This window comes from Leopardus geoffroyi, chromosome B3, assembly GCF_018350155.1.
Source record: "Leopardus geoffroyi isolate Oge1 chromosome B3, O.geoffroyi_Oge1_pat1.0, whole genome shotgun sequence".
Taxonomy (NCBI): Eukaryota; Metazoa; Chordata; class Mammalia; order Carnivora; family Felidae; genus Leopardus; species Leopardus geoffroyi.
Genome location: NC_059337.1, coordinates 127,268,824 through 127,275,073, shown reverse-complemented (window position 1 = coordinate 127,275,073; position 6,250 = coordinate 127,268,824). Strand labels below are relative to the sequence as shown.

The following is a 6,250-nucleotide window of genomic DNA, read 5'->3' as shown; positions in this document are numbered from 1 at the left end:
GGACGCTCAACCGTGACTCGGGCCTCTCTATGGTGCGTCGGAGAACCGGCTAGATGAGCGGTACCGGAATGCAGTGGATCGACAGTCAAAAGAAAATAGGCGCTACCCCAAGCCCTGAAAAGCTGCACGGTGGGGCCTCTCTGGCCTTACCCAGTCCCTGCTCTCTATAGTCCTCTGGGAGAAAGTGGTTTGAATCACATTTGAGTCCCGTTTTAAAATGGCAAAGTCAGGGTAAATGCTAAGCTGGACTGGAAAATGGACAACAGACATGAACTGGGATTTAGCAACCTTCGAGCAAACTGAGAAGTACCTCCAGCTTAGTTCTACAGAATCCTAACTATATAGATTATGATTGAGATTCACTCTTGGAAAGGATGTCCTTCGTAACTCATTTCTAATTAATTCCTTCCAGGTACTTAGATCAAATGTATACACAAATGTGTAACAACAGATGTAGAGTTTTTATAATACATAAACAAACAAAAAGCATTGTGTAAATATATGTAGAGAGAGAAAGAGAGAAGCTGGGAAAAGCAGTGATAGGTCAAGGAAGCGGGCCAAGAAGACAGAGGATGGACTACTATATTAAAAGTAGTTTTCAATTCCAAAATATACCCAAACCCTTTGAATATGTTCAAACTACATATAGTTATTGATTTGCTTGACACTTTACTTGGATTAATCTTAACCCGTTTTAAATTTTATGTATCTTGCATGGGTAAATTAGTATCAGTTATTCATATGAATGTGAATTAGTTGAATCTGATTGTGTTGCCTCAAGTCTATCTCCCACCACCTGCTGGATGAAAACCTGAAATAATGTTTGAATTAAGTGGAAGGCAATACAATAACATTTTAAAGTTGCGTTTGTGTTTACATATTCTGAATTCTTTCTACTGTAGCAGAACAAGTATTTTAAAAAAAAAAAAGAGGAGGGAGGATAACTACCTATTTTAAACTTTGCTAGGACTGGCAGTAAAGTTGTAGTATAATTTGCATGTCTACTGAATAACTGAGAATCTGACAATCTGATTAATCCAATTCATGGACCTGAATCTTTCAAAAGACCTGCTTGGTGAATATTCATGGAAATTGTCACATTCAAATATTTCCAGTACACTAGTAAAAAATAGATTCTTCTATCAAGTAAGACCAACAGCTAGTCTTTCCCACTTGCTCATGGACTTATTTGGCTATTATCCTACCAGCACCACACACACACACACACACACACACACACACACAACACACACAACACATACAACACACTCCCCACACATATACAGTGCATGTAAGTATTTCGTATGCCAATATTGTATTACATATTCTGAAAGTGCTGTCCAAAAACAAATGTTCTGTTCCATGTGGTAACTGGAGATTATAATTCCTTGAGTGGACAAGTATACTAACTGGGATAATGTAAAAATGGTTTAAATGATACATCATGACTGAATGGGAAATATAGTTATAATTTTCTACAGTCTGCAGGCATAAGGGTCTCTCTTACGGAAAAAAAAAATCATATCTTTGGGAAACAGGGCAAGAAGCTAGTGTCAGATGTGCTTATTTGTCTTTCCTCAAGACCTAGCTGAAGAAAACTGATTTCTCTCAAACTGTGAAAAAACTTCTATCACAATTCTTCTGCCTATTTCAGAGTAGGTATTTTTATCCCCTGCCCCATGCGCACGTGAAAATATACAATTAAGGATACCTCTTCATTCTTAATAAGTTTCTTTTCTCTTTAATAGTTTTTGATCATCGTGTTCATCCCAAGCACACATATCAATTTTTCCCTAAACAAGAAGGGTATTCTCTTATGCCACCCTCTCCGTGCCCTGCATAAATATTCCTACAAAGAAAGTGACCTGTTAATTATGAGTGATTGCTTTTCCCATCCCAGGGTGACTGAGGAATAATTTCAACTAAGTATTCATAGTCAGGGATCATCAAGTGATTGCTCTCCAGATTAATCTCCCTGGGCCAAAGTGCTGCTTGGTTGTAGCCTGAACATGGCACTGCATTATATCTGTCCTATTCAGTCCAAATAAGAAGACCTTATTTGCTAAACCATTTTAATTCCTTCTGCACAATTTAATTATGCTTCAGTGCAAAACCACCTGTGACCTTGGGTTTAGTAATGAAATCCACTCCCCAGGCAACACTACAGAGAGTAGTCTGTTTGGTAAAGATGGTGTAAAATAAGAATCTTAAATATTGCTCATTACTGGAGGAACGATCTTCTTTTTGACTTGTTCTCTTTTAGTTTGCTTGCAGGCATCTGGCTGTTTTCTGGAGAAGATTTGTATAAGAAGTACCTTCACCGGAAGATTTGAATAAAATTCAAAATGACTCCTAGTTGTTTCAGTGAAAAAACAGGGGAAAGTGTCATTTTTTTCCTGTATTCTGTGAACCAAAAGGTATAAAAAAAAATCCTTAATTTCTGTCCCCAAGAACAAAGATGAAAGTATATAACATGCAATTAAATGCTACTTTTGTATAAATATGGGTCATTTGATAGTCAATTATTAATTAGAGGTGCTATTTACTTTATAACAATTCTTTCAGAATCCAGTTTATTTGGCAAGTTCTACTTGATCAAGGTATGGGATACAGATTAGAAAAAGTCATTAGGAATTTTTATATTCATACACGTATGCATTTCAACAGACCTTCTTGGGATTTTCCATTGTTTTATATGTCACATCTTCTTTTATATGTCCTGCACCCCAGTTTTTCTTCTTGGGGCCTTGTGATTTTTCCTCCAAGCAATATCCCTGCATTCACACAATCCCTTTACCATTCTAGCCACTAGCATGAACACCCCATGGTCTTACCTATAAGATGCATGCTAGCCCATTTGGCTGATTTTTAAGATTAAACAGATTTATTTTGTCGTATTTTAACCTCTCTGAAAATAGGCTGTCCTACAGTCAGTAGTAGCATCTATCATATCTTTTGGCCAGTCGGCAATTACAGTGCAACTGTCAATGACTGCTTGGATAAATTTGGTCATAGCTGTTCATGTGAGGGTCACATCCAAATTATATAATGAAACTTCTTTTTAAATTGAGCTGTAACTGACATATAACATTATTTAAGTTTCAGGTGTACAATATAAAGATTCTATATATGTATATATTATAAAATGATCATCACAATAAGGCTAGTTAACATCTAACATCACAAATAATTTTTTCTTTTTATAAGAAGTTTTAAGATCTATTCTCTTAGCAACCTTCAAATATACAATGCAGTATTACTAACCTTAGAGTAATGTTTGTATTAACTACATATTAGGACTTATTTATTTTATAACTGGAAGTTGGTACCTTTTGACTATTTTTGCCCATTTTACTTGCTTCTCACACTTCACCTCTAGCAATTATTAATCTGTTTTCCATATCTGAGTTCTTTTTCTTTGTTTTGTTTTAAATTCCACATGTAAGTGAAATAATATTGTATTTATCTTTCTCTGTCTCTCTTATTTCACTACATAATGCCCTCAAGTTCTACCCATGTTGTTGCAAATGGCAAACGTATATATATAATGCATATTATATATTATACAGATTAATATAAATATATTAAGCATATTAATGTAATATAGTATACATGTATATACTTAATAAATATACTTAATGTATTAAGTATATTAATATAATATATTATACATATATATGTGTAATATAACATGTTTTATATATATGTATATAACATTTTCTTTATCCATTCACTCATTTATATGTCCACAGACACTTAGATCATTTCTATGTCTTGGCCATTGTAAATAATGCTGCAATGAACATAGAGTGCAGATAGCTTTTTGAGTTAGTGTCTTCATTTTCTTTGGAGAAATACCCAGAAATGGAATTTCTGATCATATAGTAGTTTTGTTTTGTTTTTTTTATTTTTTGAGGAATCTCCATACTGTTTTCCATAGTGGCTGGACCATTTTACATTCCCAACAGTGCATGTACAAGGTTTCCCTTTACATCCTTGCCTTGTCTTTTTGATAATAACCATTAGTTAGAATGAGTTGGGAGTGAGGTCATATCCCATTGTGGTTTTGATTGGCATTTCCCTGATGATTAGTGATGTTAAGCACGTTTTCACGTACCTATTGGCAATCTGTATGTCTTTTTTACATCCAGTGGATAAAAAGGAACTTTTTAAAAATACATAAAGTTAAAAAGAAAAAGAAAGAGATGACAAAGCACAGGATTGTAGTTTAATTGGTAGTTTACCTTTTAGCAATGCATAATATAATAATGTATCTTATACAGACATACCGTGAAGATATTGCTGGTGTTATTGCAGACCACTGCAATAAAGCAAATATCACAATAAATCAAGTCAAATAAGTTTTTTTTTGTTTTTCAGTGTATATAAAAGTCATGTTACACTATACTGTAGTCTATTAAGTGTGCAATAACATCATGTCTTAATGTACATACTTTAATGAAAATACCTTATTACTAAAAAAAAACCAAGCTTTCAATGAATTGTAATCAGTAGTCACACATCACCATAACAAATGTAATAAGTTTGAAATAGTGTGAGATACTAAAATATGACACAGAGATATGAAAGGAACAAATACTATGGAAAAATGGTCCAAACAGACTTTCTCCACGCAGGGTTGCTACAAACCTTCAATTTGTAAAAAGCATGTGCAAAGCAAAATAAAATGAGGTATGCACGTAATTAATGATATCATACATTTGGTAGAATATGCTAATTCCATTGTTCCCTTTCTGTTAGGCCATCCACTCTCTGTCTAACTTCAAGATTGGTCCATTTTTACATCCTCCATCTTTCCTTTCTAGTTATTGCAGTTGCTTCCCCCCCCACCCCCATTTCCTGATCACACATAGAATTATCTGTCCTATCCATGAAGGTTGTATACTATATCTGATTTGGCACTGTGTGGCTTACTGTCTTGCATGATTCTTATTTCAAGAATCATGGAATGTAAAAAAAAAAAAAAAAAAAAAAAGGCCATACAGCCAATTTAGTGTAATGTTTAATTACAGACAAAGACATTGAGACCGAAGAGTTTAAGTGTTAGTGACAGATCAGAGACTGTGTGCCCATCTCTCACAAGCCAGATATAATCCTAAAATTAGGATTCTGACCCTATAAGAGCTGATAGAGCTGGGATCTGAGAGTATGTTGCCTTTTCTTGAAGCCTGTTAATTCAAATACACCAAGCGTTCTATGTCCTTGAAGAAGGTTTCCTGTGCCAGCTATTGTGCCTCCCCCAGGGTCTAGATATATACTAAGTCCACACTGAATGCTCGTTTGGTTGAATTAAACTATCAAAGAAAGTTAAAGTGTCTTTAAAATTATAGGCATGGATGAAGTATGCAATGCTTCAAACCCGGATTTTGGTTGTCAGTTTTCTTGGGCCGTGTGATTTCCTCCCACCCAACCCCAAAACATGAATGACAAAGAACCAAGAAGCACACAAAATAAGCTTCTCTATCCTAGCCTGAATGAAAATTCCAAGACTCTCTGTGGATGTTCATAGACATCAGATTCTCTTGATAAGAAAATTGCAACATTGTAATTTGCCCAAGCATTACGGGCCAATCAATGCCCTCCTTGTTTTGAGAAAAAATAAAGAGAATAAAGTTTTTGAAGGATGCAGAGGAGCATCAGGGGTGACTAATTATACTAAGATTGAAAAGAATGGCAGAAAACAGTGGTAATAAAAAGAAAAAACACTAAGGAAAAACACTGGTACCCCTTGTGATCTGTATAACTGTTCTTTCAAGAATGAATTTTTGAAGAGAAATAAGATTTTCAAACTAAGATACCAAAAGGGACAAAAGGAATCAGTTGCTTCAATCCCCATTGAAGGTTAACTCTGTGATAAGATTTAAGTCATGGTAACTCTCATAAAAGTAGAAGCAAAGGCACTGTATGCAGTGATAGATTTCTAAGGGGATTGCCTAACTTGAAACACTAAAATTTGGTGTTAAAGATAAATCTTCCAGGAGGGCTGGTCTTAATCATTAGGAGTCTATGTACACAGAATGAGTTTAGAAGGTCTCTCCCACAAACCAGAAAAAGATATATACATGCTTTGAAATTTGCTTCCCTTCATAAGGGAAGTTAAGTGAAACAATGCAAATATACCAGGCCATAGTTAAAACTAAGCAATGAGCCATTAGTATGTTGTTCTAAGGGAGTAGCTAAGTAATGACGTGTTTCTCTAAGATATACTCAATAGATAGAACCTCTGAGG

General features: G+C 34.8%; 1 long non-coding RNA gene across 1 annotated transcript; it reads left to right on the top strand.

Moving 5' to 3' along the window:
• Positions 1 to 215: 215 nt before the first annotated feature.
• Positions 216 to 2,505, top strand: LOC123584170. Its single transcript, XR_006705210.1, has 2 exons — positions 216 to 412; positions 2,264 to 2,505. It is a non-coding gene; the product is annotated as an uncharacterized LOC123584170 (long non-coding RNA).
• The last annotated feature ends 3,745 nt before the right edge of the window (positions 2,506 to 6,250 follow it).